The following is a 14,458-nucleotide window of genomic DNA, read 5'->3' as shown; positions in this document are numbered from 1 at the left end:
AGTAAATAGTAAGAAGATAGGTTGAAACCTTACTATCAGCAATTACTTTAAATATAAATGGACCAAATTCTCCAGTTAAAAGACAAGGATTCTGAGACTGGATAAAAATAAATAAAATCCACCTATATGTTATAGGCATACCTCAGAGATATTGAGGGTTTGGTTCCAGACCAATGCAATAATACAAATATCGCAAAGAAAAAAAAATCAGATGGATTTTTGGGTTTCCCAGTACATATAAAAGCTATGTCTACACTGTACTATAGTGTATTAAGTATGCAATGGCATTGTCTAAAAAAACTAATGTACATATCTTGATTTAAAAAACACTTTATCGTTGGGGCACCTGGGTGGCTCAGTCAGTTAAGCGTCCGACTTTAGCTCAGCTCATGATCTCACAGTTCGTGAGTTCAAGCCCCACATCGGACACTGACAGTGCAGAGCCTAGAGTTTGCTTTGGATTCTGTGGTCTTCCTCTCTCTCTCTGCCCCTCCCCCATTGATGCTCTGTCTCTCTCTCAGAAATAAATAAACATTAAAAACATACTTTATTGCAAAAAATGTTACCCATCATCTGAGCTTTCAGTGGTCACAAATCAACAAATATAATGGTATATGATAAAGTTTACATGATAAACTTTGTATGATAAAGTTTAATGATAATGATAAAGTTTAAAATATTGTGAGAATTGCCAAAATGTGACACAAAACATGAAGTGAGCAAATGTTGTTGGAAAAAAATGTTGCTTTTAGGCTTGCTCATCACAGGTTGCCATGAACTTTCAATCTGTAAAAAATGCAATATCTGCAAAGTGCACTAAAGAGTAATGTAATGAGATATTCCTGTGTAGTACTTGCAAGTAATACATCTTAACCATAAAGATACAGAAAGAAAAGCTATGTGGCCTGTTCAAAACATGGCCACAAATCCTTTGATTCTCCTCATTAAGAGGTAGCGGTTTAACTCGCCTCCCCAATCTGGACAAGTTTATGACTCTTTCAATCAATAGAGCATGACAGAAGTAACACTAAGTGATTTTCAAGGATAAGTCATAAAGGCTATGCAACTTATACCTTGCTTGAAGAAGCACTCACTCGTGGAGCTCTGAGACTCTTTGTAAGAAGTATGACTACCCTAAGGCTTCCATGCTATAAGAAAGCCCAAGCTACATAGAAAGGACATGGGCAATCACTCTAGCAACAGTCCTAGCTGAGCTCAGTCACCAGTTACCCTGGTCCAAGAACCAGACACGTGTGTGAAAAAAATCTCCAGATGATTCTAGCCCCCAACCATTCAAGTCTTTCCAACCACAATTCCAGACATTGTGAAGCAAAGATAAATCATCTCTGCTAAGCTCTGTTCAAACTCCTGACACATAAAACCTCTGAGTTGTTGATTTGTGCCACTGTTTTGGGGTGCTTTTTTATGGCAACAGATAAGTGGGAAAATTTGAAACTAAAAGGATGGATGGAAAACAATATACAAGTAGAGATTATTCAAAAGAACAATGGTGTACCTAGACAAGTATCAGACAAAGTATACTTTAAAGCAAGCAGTTATATTACATTTCCTAATGATAAAGCAATTGGTTCAACAGAAAAATATAGCAATATTAAATCTGTGCACACGTAATAACATAGCTTCAAAATGTATAAAGAAAAAACTGACAGAAATAAGGGAGAAAAATACAGATCTACAAATATAGTTGGAGATTTTAACATATGTCTTCGAGTATATTTTAAAGGTTTGACATATTCAGAATCTATTCTCTGATAACATTGAAATTGAACAAGAGATCCAAAATAGAAAGATAACTAGGAAATCCCTAGATGTTAAAAATTAAGGAATATACTTTTCTAATTAACCCATATGTCAATGTAAAAACAAAAACCTACCTTAAAATATCAAGCTTTTAGCCAGCAACAGCAACAAATACCATTAATACCATTAATAAAGAGAAAAGTCATGTCACAGAACATTACCAGATATTTGCAATACATATGGACATTAGAAAATATTTTTAACTGTATGACAATAAAGATAACATCAAAAATTATTGGACACAACTAAAATAGATATAAAGAGAAACAACCCACTACATCCACCATAGTGACTAAAAAAACTTTTTTAACTGACAATAGCAAGTGTTGGCAAGGATATGGAAGAACTAGAATTTTCACACACTGCTGGTGGATATGTAGATTGGTACAGACATTTTGGAAAATTCTTTGGAAGTATTTATTATAACACGTACATAACCTAAGACATAACAATTACACTCCTACTACACCCAACACAAATGTCTGTTAACAGTAGAATGAATGGACTCTCTGCTCCTCCCTGTTCAACAGACAGCCACTTCTGGTTCATTGCCAGCCACATCCCCGAGACATGATGGGGAAGGTTGGAGTAAACAGATTTGGCCATATTGGGCACCTGCTCACCGGGGCTGCTTTTATCTCTGGCAAAGTGGTTATTGTCATCATCAATGACCCCTTCATTGACTTCAACTACATGGTCTACATGTTCCGATATGATTCCACCCATGGCAAATTCAACAGCACAGTCAAAGCTGAGAACAGGAAACTTGTCATCAATGGAAATCCCATCTCCATCTTCCAGGAGTGAGATTCGTCCAACATCAAATGGGGTAATACTGGTGCTAAGTATCTTGTGGAGTCCACTGAGGTCTTCACCACCATGCAGAAGGCTGGGGCTCAGTCAAAGGGTGGGGCCAAAGGGATCATCATCTCTGTTCTTTCTTATGATGCCCCCATGTTTGTGATGGGTGTGAACCACGACAATCCCTCAAGATTGTCAGCAATGCCTCCTGCACCACCAACTGCTTGGCCCCTCTGGCCAAGGTCATCCAGGACAAATTTGGCATCATGGAAGGACTCATGACCACAGTCCATGACATTACTGCCACCCAGAGGACCATGGATGGCCCCTCTGGGAAGCTGTGATGTGATTGCCAAGGGGCTTCCAAGAACATCATCCCTGCTTCTACTGGCACCACCAAGGCTATAGGGGAGGTCACCCCTGAGCTGAATGGGAAACTCACTGGCATGGCTTTTCATGTCCCCACCTTCAACTTGTCAGTCATGGATTTGACCTGCCACCTGGAAAGAGCTGCCAAATATGATGACATCAAGACAGTGAAGCAGGCATCAGAGGGCCACCTCAAGGGTATTCTGAGCTACACTGAGGTCCAAGTTGTCTCCTGTGACTTTAACAGTGACATCCACTCTTCCACCTTCAGTGCTGGGGTTGGCATTGCCCTCAATGAACACTTTACTTGGTCAAGCTTATTTCCTGGTATGACAATGAATTTGGCTATGGCAATCAGGTGGTGTACCTTATGCTCCACATGGCCTCCAAGGAGTAAGAGCCCCCTCAGCCACCATCCCTAGCATGAGCAAGAGAAGAGAGAGGCCCTCAGCTTCTGGGGAGTCCTTGCCCCAACTCATCCCCCAACACAGTGAGAGTCTCCCGACCTCTACACAGTTTCCATCCCAGACCCCCTGAAGAATGGGAGGGGCTTCGGGAGCCCTACCTTGTCATGACTATCAATAAAATACCAAGCCAAAAGAAAAAAACACATAGAATGAATGAATAAATTGTGTGTTTTATTCGTACAATGGGATACCACTCAACCATGAAAACGAAATGAACTACTAAGGCATATAATATCATGGATGAACCTTACAAATATAATGCTGACTAAAAGAAAGCAGACACAGGAATACATAATTAATAATTCCAAAACTAATCTATAGTGATGGAAGTCAGAACAGTGGTTACTTTGCAATGGGACTGGGCAAAGAATTGACTGGGAAGGGACAATGAGGGAAGCTTCTAGAGTACCATATCTAGAGTGCCATATCTTGATCTAGGTGTGGTTACATAAGTGTATGCTTTGTAAAAATCAGTCAAGCTATACACTTAAGATTTGTGTGTTTTACTATGATTTATATTATACTTTAATTTTTTTTAGTTTCTTTAAAAAACAAAGGGATAACAAACACAAAATTCAGGATAGTGGCCACTTTGAAGGAGAGGCCATGGGGTGGGATAGGAAAAAAGTACACAGATACTGTAAGTTTACATTCATGATGTACACAAATACTCTTTTGTATCAAATATTACATTAGATATGAATAAAAATTATTTTAGTAAAAACAAATTATTCAAATATTTTACTTTTTTTCCCTAAATGTTTATTTACTTTTGAGAGAGAGTGGGGGAGGGGCAGAGGATCCTAAGTGGGATCCTCATGGACAGCAGAAAGCTCTATGTGGGGCTTGAACTCATGAACCGTAAGATCATGACCTGAGCTGAAGTCGAACGCTTAACGGACTGAGCCACACAGGCACTCCACAAGTATCCTAAATTCATGTGCTGAACTCAAAAGATTTTCTTTTTTTTTAAATTATTTCTTAATGTTTATTTTTGAGAGAGAGAGACAGAGTGTGAGCAGGGGAGGGGCAGAGAGAGGGGGAGAGACAGAATCCGAAGCAGGCTCCAGGCTCTGAGCTGTCAGCACAGAGCCCGACATGGGCTCAAACCCATGAACCATGAGATCATGACCTGAGCCAAGGCCGGATGCTTAACTGACTGAGCCACCCAGGTGCCCCTGAACTCAGATTTTCTAAAGTGAAATTAATATAAATGACTTTCAGTGGTACTTAAATACAGAAAGACAATGCATTAATATAACAAGTGTCCTCCTAGCATTGTGCTGGTTGTACCTTCAAGAGATCACCTTGTATGAGGTAGAACAGTAAGAATGGCAGGCATTACTGAGAATATACACTCTCAGTTGGGCACTGTTGTGAATGCTTTGTATGCATCTAATTGTCACATAACCCTGTGAAGCCGGTACTGTTATCACCCCAATGTAACAGACGGGGAAACACACACAGGGAGTTCCGGTGCTTTGCCGATGGCCTCACAGCAGGCAGGCCGAAGGGCCAGCATGTGAAGGCTGGTTTTGAACTGCCCTCAGGTTTCAGAGCCTATTCCTTTAACCTCTGCACTGCTCTGCCTCTTGTAAGAGGCGCCCGTCTCTGATTTCTGGAAGTTCTCAACCATACCCAACTCCCGACAAGACCTGAAATGGAGTTCCAGAGTTCTATAACACCTGCCTCATAGGGAGGGGTGTTGTGATGTGTCCATAATTACAAAGACAATGAATTACAATGTCATTAAAGCCAATAACAATAACAATAAACATTAAGCCCGCACTGTGCTACATTACAGAATAGATTTTAAAGTTGCCATCATTGAACAGTTAACGTGTTTCTTAATTCCAGACCTCCACTAAGAAAGAGGCAACCTGGGGCGCCTGGGTGGCTCAGTCGGTTAAGCGTCCGACTTCAGCTCAGGTCACGATCTCGCGGTCCGTGAGTTCGAGCCCCGCGTCGGGCTCTGGGCTGATGGCTCAGAGCCTGGAGCCTGCTTCCGATTCTGTGTCTCCCCCTCTCTCTCTGACCCTCCCCCGTTCATGCTCTGTCTCTCTCTGTCTCAAAAATAAATAAACTTAAAAAAAAAATTTTTTTTTAAAAAAAGAAAGAGGCAACCTGGATAAATTATCTTTCCTTTCTGAATTCTCTCCTGTCCTTTCCTGGCTTATGGCACCTACCACTTTAAACAATGCATCTAATCTATTCAAGATGTGTGCCTCACCTCTCCTCTGGGAGGATAGGATTTGTTTCTGATTCTTCCTCGCCTCCTTGTGGTGCGTGCTACTCAGACATAGTAGGTGCTTAGCAAAAATCTGTGTAATAAGTGTATACATAACATATAAATAAAGATTAGTTCAAACACCCCAGTTCCTTGTTAAAGCTTCTGTGTATCTCTTGACCTTGTCCATCATATTCACTGCTGTGTCCCCAGGGCTTAGAGAGGAACCTGTAAACTCTAAATACTAAATACCTGTAAATTGGCAAATACTAACCACCAAATTTTGATTGAATGGATGAAAGTATGAAGGACAGACGATTCTCCCACATTGTAAAGTATCTGTATACCATTCCCCATCTCTGGGAAAGGTCTCACTGACACTCTGGGTGGGTCGACATGTCTATCAGCTCAGAGGAATACGGAATATACTGCTGCACTGCTGGGTCTTGGTGATGGAATGAATGAGTTTACAACAGAGTGAGGGGTAGCTGACCTGAGAGAAAACCTGGCACACTGGCCCAACCATGTGCAGTGATGGAGGTGGCCTGTCTTCAGGAAGTGCAGTGGGCAGTTCTTATCAGGCAGGCTTGGGGAAAGCTTGTAAATGCCTTGAGTATCTTTGAGAATTGGGTTTGTTTTCCAGCTTGATTGAGATATAATTAGCATACCACATTGTATAAGTTTAAGGTGATAGACTTATATACTGCAAAATGCAACATTTACCACCATAGTGTGAGCTAACCCCTCCACCTTATCACATAACTGCTATATATTTTTTGTGGGGAGACCATGTAAGATCACGCTCATAGCAAAGTTCAAATATACGATACAGCATTTTAATTAACTGTATTAACAACAGTTAACTAACGGCGTTTTAATGTGCTATAAATTTGATCCTTGAAACGTGTCCATCTTATAACCTGAAGTTTATACTCTTTGACCAACGTCTCCCTAATTCCTCCAGCTCCCCAGCACCTGGTTACCACCATTCTGTTTTTAGGAACTCAACCTTTTTTAGATTCCACCTATACATGGTTATGAAACATTATTTGTCTTCTCTGATTTATTTCATTTAGTATAATGCCCTCAAGGTCTATCCACGCTGTCCCAAACGGCAGGACCTCCTTCTTTCTTGTGGCTCAATCATATTCCATTGTACATATATACACCACATCTTCTTTATCCACTCACCCATTGATGGTCACTGGTTTCCACATCTTGGCTACTGTGAATAAGGCCGCAATGAATATGAGAATGCAGATTTTTTGGGTTTTTTGGAGATCCTGTTGTTGTTGTTTTTCTTTTGCATCTGTACCCAGAAGTGGAATTGCTGGATCATCTGGCAGCTCAATTTTTAATTTTTGAGGAACCTCCACAGTTAATTGGATGGTTTAGAGGTTTTTATTAGTGGTGGTGGTTTTGTTCTGCTTGTTGTGGGGAGGGGGGAGGTTCTGTGATTGAGTTGTATGAATTCTTTATATATCTTGAATACTAACCCCTTATATGATTTGCAAATATCTTCTCCCATTCCACAGGTTGCCCTTTCATTTGACTGGCAGTTCCCTTTACTGTGCAGAAGCTTTTTAGTTTGATGGAGTCCCACTTGCTTATTTTAGCTTTTATTCCCTTTGCTTTCGGTGTCAAATCAAAAAATCATCGCCGAGACCAGAGTCATGGAGCTTACTCCCTGTGTTTTCTTAAGGAGTTTTAAGGTTTCAGGTCTTACATTTAGGTCTTTAATCCATTTTGAGTTGACCTTTGTGTATGGTGTAAGATAGAGGTCCAGCTTCATTCTTTAGAATTTTCTTTCTTTGTCTAGTTAAGCCCGGGAGCCTGGGCATCAAGCTCCACCATAGGGTCTGGGAGGAAGTTCCCTCTGCCGTCGCTCCTGCTCCACATCCACCTCTTGATTCCTTTGGTGTATTATTCTATCGATGGGGAAAGCATGTGAGGGCCCTTTTTACATATGCAACATCAAAAGTCAGGGGAAGCTATGCCTTGGGGCAGCTCTGAACAGCCATTTGAGGAAAGACTGTTCTTCCCTCCCTTGAAAAGCAGGCCTTGTTCCTCTCTTCCAGCTGTTAGCTGGACCTTGTTCCCCACTCAGCTCCTCCTTCCAGCCCAAAATACAGCTGTCTTGTCTCCTCTGCTCCCTACCCCGCCTTTCTTTTTGGTCTGCAGTAGGGGTAAAGCCAGAGCTTGCTCTCAGAAGCAGGAAGAATCCACAAAACCACCCCCAGAATCTAGGAGAAAGGCGCCGGGACCAAGTGTTTCTTAGGGATTTGCTCAGCAGAATTATCAGAACCTGACACTCTGGTCCAGCTTGTCTGTTCATATCATTTTATTGCAGAAGACCGAGTTCTGGACATCACCTATTTTGATGTCCCATACAAGGCTGGCTTAGCAAAGCCCCGAGCTTCTGTGTCCTCCCCACACCATTCCCTTGGCTAAGTGACATTTGAGGGCAGACAGTGGGAACAGGCGGGGGGCTGCGGAAACTGCAGCCTAAACCGCCCTCGCTCTCTGACTCTGAGACTCAAACCCCAGCGTCTGAGAAATATCATCCAGACACCTCCTTGTCTTCTAGAAGCATCTATCCGTTCTTAACACTCTGGGTGAGTTTTCATGGCACCTGTCTCCACCACTTTGGGCCTCTTCTTCCAGTCATCTCCGTTTCGGACTATTTTCTCAGGCCCTGTCTCCCCACCTCTGCGCACTCTGTCTCCTTGGGCTGCTGTCTGCGTCTAGGTCTTTGTGCGTCCGTCGGGCGCGGGTCCCGCGGCGCCGCCCCGTCCGCGCTCCGGGGGCCACGGTGGAAAGGCCTGGGTGCGCCCCGCAGGCCGCGCCAGTGCTTTCATCCCGATCCAGGTGGCTGCAATCCAGTACAGGATTTACGGTGCCCTGACCCTGAGCCGTCAAGAAGGAACAGCCAGATTAATGGGGTGGGCGGGCTGGGGTAATAATCGTTTGTTTGATGTGACAAGCCTGATAGGCGTTGATTTACTTACAGACTGATGGGCTTTTAATTGAGCACCTCCATCCCAGTCACTTCAAAGGCAGGGGAAGTTGACAAGGGGCCCCTTTCACGGAGGGTGCGCGGTGACTGACAGCCCCCCTCTGCCGTCGCTCCGCGCGGCCCACGATCGGGCCTGGCGGCCTCTACCCGGCCCTCTGGCAAAGTAACACATTTTCTGTGTAACTCAGAAATGGCCTTTTGTCTGCTGCCAGTGGGGGCAGGCCCTGCTGGAGGGCGGCGCGGCTCGCGGAAGGGCGACGGCCGGGAGAGGCGGGTGCGCGCGGGGCGGGTGCGCGTTCGGCCGGGGCGCGGGCTGGACACCCCCGGCCTCCCTCGGGCGGCCGCTCGGTGCTCACGGCTCCTCGCGCGCCCGCCTCCCTTCTTCTTCTTCTCCTTCTTCTCCTCCTCCTCCTCCTCCTCCTCCTCCTCCTCCTCCTCCTCCACCTCCTCCTTCCCTCTTCATCCTCCTCCACCTCCTCCTTCCTCTCCTCCTCCTCCCCTTCCCTCCCCTCACTTCCTCTCCCTTCCCAAACCCCAGCTCGCATCACCCTTCCCGCCTCCTCCCACCCCTCCCCTTTCTCCTCCCACTTCCTCCTTCCTTCTCCCTCTCGAGAAGGACCCGAAAAGCTGGAGTCGGCTTATGCCGTCCCTGGAGTGGCCTGTGCACACCAGTCCCCTCCCTGCCCCTGGACAGCCACCCTGCTCCTGCCGGGCTGCAAGCTGCGAGGCCTTCAGATCGGGGCACCCTTGGACCTGGCCTCCTTCAAGAGGCAGGAGCACAGACCTCCGCGACTAAGGTCCAGCGGGACTTGCATCCCGTCCTCGTCTAGACGATCTAGAAGAGGCTTCCGTAATATAGGCGTTATTCTGTTCGAAGTAATAGGAAATATCCTTTATCAGGGAAGTTCTGACAAAATGGATTTAGGGTTTGTTTGCTTTGGGTTAAGTTCTGATTGACTGGCTGCTGAACTTGACTTAGGCGGGGAGGAAGACATGCCCAAAGCTCTCTGGTCACCTGCTGCTGGCCTGGCTGGGGTCGAGGGAATGGGGAGCAAAGAGTTGTGAAAGCTAGGACCCCACCTCCCCCCACAGGGCAAAGTCCCGGAACTCTTAAGGGGTGGGGGCCTCCAAGCTTCCTCACTAGGTTGGGGAGGGGGTGAGACCCCTGCCTGGAGGAGCTTCAAGCTCTAAGTCAAGCCTACGTTAGTAGTGACTGCCCCAGACGGCGGCGGGCTAGGCCCATCCCCTGTGTTTTTCTCTTTTTCCCCTGTAGTAACATGTCCCAGCTCATGCAGCCAGGAAGGAAATGAGAGAGCAAGCACCTGGCTAGAAAAACAACAATAATAACTCACATTTGCATAGCATTATTTAGTTTGGAAAGCACTTTCACATATATTATCTTAATTGGTCTTTTAACTGTGTGAGGTAATAAGTATGTTGTCCTTATGCCCATTTAGACAGATGATAAAATTGAGATTCAAAGGATAACATGCTCCCGAGAGGCAAAATCAAGTCTCAAATTCAGGTATTCTCGCTCCAAGTCAGCTCCTTCCTTCCTTCCAGGAACCTCACTGCATCCCAGAGACTATTGCCCCGTTCCTTTTGAAGCTGCATTTTCTTACACCAAACAGGTGGTTAATCCCTGTTTCCTCCTTGTTTTCTCCCTGCAGGCCCTTCCCTGGCTCTCCACTCTCCTGCTTTGGGTGTCCAAGGACAGGACCTCCAGCCTAGCTTCCCGAGGCCAAACCTCTCCCTCTCTCTCTGCCCCAAAAGCCACCTCCCAATCTTCCTGAGAGCCTGATGCTCCCTTAAAATCTGCTGCCCCCAGCTCTCCACTGTCCATTGTGAATCGGCCACAGGTGAGGCACCCGTTCTCAGCTATTAGAACATGTTCACTGAAGTTGTCCCCTGCCTACCATTTGAAGGTCCACTCAACAGACTCCTCTCAAAGCCAAGAAAACATGCGCTTCTCCTGACCTGCTGGAGGGGGAGTTTCTACCACAGGGCTGAGCACTAGGACAGAGGCTTCACAGAAGCTAATCATCCCTCCCTTCTCTCCCTCTGTGCCTTGGATGTGTCTCCACTGATGCACTTAATACCTCAAGATGTGGTTTGTTTACCTGTCGGTCTCCTCACTGGAGTCCAGTCCTTTAGGGCGCATCTTTTCATCTGACGTCCCCAGGGCCCAACACTGAAATTTCGTGGAAATGAGTGTTGCTGGGATGGTCGTTGAAAGGCAGTGTAGCGTAGGGGTGAAGTCAGAGGGCCTAGGATCACATTCCTAGCTCCACTGCTTGCCAGCGGTAGCCTTTGGAGGAGTCGTTTAAATGTGGTATGCCTCAGTTTCCTCATCTGTAAAATGGGACAAAACAGCACCTACCTCATAAAGTTACGTGAGGACTGAATGAGTTAACAACCTATCTCCTCTCACCTACAGTGCGCCGTGATTTTAGATCCCACAAAGAAAGAAGGAAAGGCTGTGACGTAGTCTGTGACACAGTGCTTTTTTAGCAGTGTCAGAGATGATAAAAAAAAAATGTTTAAAATGTCTGCATAAAACAGAAGAGTAACTACATACAATACATGCTATCTACGTGACAGCTACTGTCACTGTTGTTGAACTGCTTTCTCACAAAAGCCCCATGATGAGTGAGTTAATCCTCACTTCACAGATGAGGAAACAGATTTGGAGAGATGAAGGCTCTTGGGGCCAGTGAACCCTCAGCAGGCATTTAAACCTGCCTTTGAGGTGCAATAATCTACAGTTATTACAATAGCTGGCAGTCGCCCACCAAGCTACCAGGGAGTTAGGAGCTGGGTTTTGTTCTCAATTGCATTAGCTTTCCTTAATCTAAGTTTCTTCCCCCTCTGGTATAATAACTCTGCTTCTTCCTCCCCCTCCTCCCTTGTACTTGGCTCTGATCTTGTTACTTTTCTGTTAATGGCTCCGGGTTTTCTGTATCTGCTATTTGAATGGTAAAGCGACCTCGAATCTCTTATGGAGGTAGGAGGGGTATAAATAAATAGAAAGGTCAAAATTCGCTTTTAAAGATGACGCATCGCAAGAAAAAGTGAGAGAGAATATGCCCACGGTTGCACATGGGGATGTATATATGTGGATACCCTGAGTATCCACACCTGCAGTGCTCCCTCCAGTGCTACCGCTGAGAGACTCTGATGCTAGGTGTCCCGACACAGTGCAGAACTCCGCTTGCCCCTCAAGCTGACTTATCTGTCACCCCAGACTCAGTTTTTTTCCCATAACCCAGTGAGACGCTATAAAGAGGTAGAGAGGAGCTTGAGAGGTTATGGGGGCTAGAGATAGCGAACTCTTCTAGGACCTTCTCTGGGGGCTGGAGGCAGCGAACTCTTCTAGGACCTTCTCTGGCTCTCCTTGGTACCTACCCCTCAAAAGAAGTATCCGCCTGAACAAGTGTTAAGTTTCTAGCTCACTATTGCAATGAGTCTGAGGCAAAGGAGAGCATCCCATTAGCTCCAAACTAAAGCAGTGTAAAAGGTGAGTATCACTGTTTTTAACATCAGAAAGGGAACCACCAAGATGTATTTTGTTTAGGGTTTTGCGGTCTCCCCACAACCGAGGCAGCTGAGGACCCATGGCTGTCAAGATCACAGAAGGATTCCACTTGCCACTTCTGCCCATCGCTTCACCAAGTGAGGAACCCCAATTTTCTACCTCTTCCGCCAAGCTTGTAATGTTCATGTTAAAAGATAACCAACAGAACAGGGCACAGTATTGTCCTGGGTTTTTGCCTCCCAAGTAGGGAAGCCACGGGCTGGCCAGAGAGTTGTATTTTGTGAATTCGTGTAGGTTTTTTGGGAAGGGATCAGGGTGGAAGGGGTCTTTCCAAAACCTCTCTCAACCCTCCCACATGACCTGAGACCAGAGAGGGGCTGCAAGCTGGGTGAGGAAGGGAGTTTGAGAAGGGCGATTGCACAGAGAGCTTTGCCACGGGAAGCAGTGAGAACATGCCATCCCTCAGTACCCCTGAATGAAGCCTACTGTTCTTCCTCCAAGACTGAATAAAAATGTATTCTACGCTCAGATCCACCAGACAAAGAAGGAATATAGCAACAAAGCAGGGGAGAGATGAAAATGGGCAGTCGGCTGTTCATTCACATACATGTAGTTCATCTGCAAGGCTTCCAAGAAAGCAGCCGCACACCAAATCCTTTCCGACACTGCTGTATCTGAGCCTCCTGTGAGATAATCCTCTTAATGGAATATTTAAGAAATCGGATATAAATCACCAACCTTTTATCTCACCTGAAGATCCATGCTCCATTGGACGGATGGTGTATATGTCTATCTCCATACGGATGGGTGCAGGTGACTTTTCGAGCAGAGGTGGCAATCTCTGCTTTTTTTATTTTGAAGATAGGGTTGTAAAGTTATAAAGTTTAGAGATCAGAGCCCAGAAAACAGCTGCACCTAGAGACAATTAAAACACACATCCCTTGGAAAAAACCTTTTTTGTCATTTGCAACCAACAAAAATGCCTGTTATTGTGATGTGCTCATAAATAACTTGATTTTGGCATATGCTTTTGTACCAAACAGAAGATGAATAAATTAAATTTGATTTACAACCTTTTTCATTTTTATTAGCACTGCTCTGAAGAGTTTATGTAAGGGACGTGCCAGAGCAGTTATGCCAAATGTTTTAAGGCGTTGGTATTGATATTATATAAATTAAGGTGTTTTAATTTGCATTCTTTAATTAACTAAATACTGGCAGAAAAATAAAACACAAGGGCAGCCCTGACTTATTGCCTCTGTTAAACTGCTGACGTCTCTGAAAAGATGCTTTAAGTAATCCAATTCATGCAGAGTGGGGGAGGAAGGGGTATTAACACTCTCTTATTTGGCAAAACACATTGGAGTTGAAGAAACCAATATCCTGCTTTGTTTGCACAGTGGTTGAGGTGGTGGGTGTGTTTTTAGACAGACTGCGTTCGTGTCCCCAAGGAAGAAGTTGACCAAATGTCTTAACTATGCACCCTGCCCAGGTCTGAGCGGAGGGGCCAAAGGGGAGCCCAGCCCTGCCACTGGGTATAAGCAGGTTCCTGGGTGCAGGGTCCTGCAGACCTGGGCTATATCACTGCCATTCTAAAAAGAGACAAGCTGGTTGAATTAATCCAGTAGATCCCATGTCAACATGATCATGTCCAGAAACCAAGGAGAGAAATCGTCAGATTCTTCAGCACAATGAGCTGCTTCTGACCAATGCTTCCAATCACACATAGGCCTCAAACTAAAAAAAAAAAAAGTTTTCTAAAAAGATATGCTGGGAGTACTTCAATTCTTTTCCATACCCTGGGTCCTGTCGTCAGCTCCAGAGACTTTCTTTTTTGTTTTAATTTTTTTTTTTAATGTTTACTCATTTTTGACAGGGAGAGAGAGAGAGAGAGAGAGCATGAGCAGGGGAGGGGCAGAGAGAGGGAGACACAGAATCCGAAGCAGGCTCCAGAGAGAGGGAGACACAGAATCCGAAGCAGGCTCCAGGCTCTGAGCTGTCAGCACAGAGCCCGATATAGGGCTTGAACTCACAGACCGTGAGATCATGACCTGAGCCCGTGAAAGTCGGACGCCCAACCAACTGAGCCACCCAGGCACCCTTCCAGAGACTTTCTTAAAACTCACTCTTACAGTGAGGACGGTAGATTCTTTCTCATTGGAGTTAGGATAAATTTTTCCCTTCTTTACTTTTCATTTTTGCTCTCTGTTTCTCCTCTCCTG

General features: G+C 45.1%; 3 long non-coding RNA genes and 1 pseudogene across 4 annotated transcripts; 2 read left to right on the top strand and 2 right to left on the bottom strand.

The window, feature by feature from the left end:
- Positions 1-2,327: 2,327 nt before the first annotated feature.
- LOC131506087 (glyceraldehyde-3-phosphate dehydrogenase-like) lies at positions 2,328-3,464 on the top strand (annotated as a pseudogene).
- A 144-nt stretch (positions 3,465-3,608) lies between these two features.
- On the bottom strand, positions 3,609-9,001 carry LOC131506755 (uncharacterized). Its single transcript, XR_009259125.1, has 3 exons — positions 8,694-9,001; positions 5,583-8,592; positions 3,609-5,338 (listed from the first exon to the last, which is right to left on the bottom strand). It is a non-coding gene; the product is annotated as an uncharacterized LOC131506755 (long non-coding RNA).
- A 207-nt stretch (positions 9,002-9,208) lies between these two features.
- LOC131506753 (uncharacterized) lies at positions 9,209-13,308 on the top strand. 2 transcript variants are annotated; one of them, XR_009259123.1, is made up of 3 exons: positions 9,209-9,551; positions 10,372-10,560; positions 12,276-13,308. It is a non-coding gene; the product is annotated as an uncharacterized LOC131506753 (long non-coding RNA). The 2 variants fall into 2 exon arrangements; XR_009259122.1 differs by having other exon boundaries at positions 9,212-9,498.
- On the bottom strand, positions 10,050-13,081 carry LOC131506754 (uncharacterized). Its single transcript, XR_009259124.1, has 2 exons — positions 12,987-13,081; positions 10,050-11,053 (listed from the first exon to the last, which is right to left on the bottom strand). It is a non-coding gene; the product is annotated as an uncharacterized LOC131506754 (long non-coding RNA).
- Positions 13,309-14,458: the final 1,150 nt, after the last annotated feature.

The sequence above is a fragment of the Neofelis nebulosa genome, chromosome 3 (genome assembly GCF_028018385.1).
Source record: "Neofelis nebulosa isolate mNeoNeb1 chromosome 3, mNeoNeb1.pri, whole genome shotgun sequence".
Taxonomy (NCBI): domain Eukaryota; kingdom Metazoa; phylum Chordata; class Mammalia; order Carnivora; family Felidae; genus Neofelis; species Neofelis nebulosa.
The sequence above is the reverse complement of the archived record's forward strand: the minus strand, read 5'-3'. Positions and strand labels throughout refer to the sequence as shown.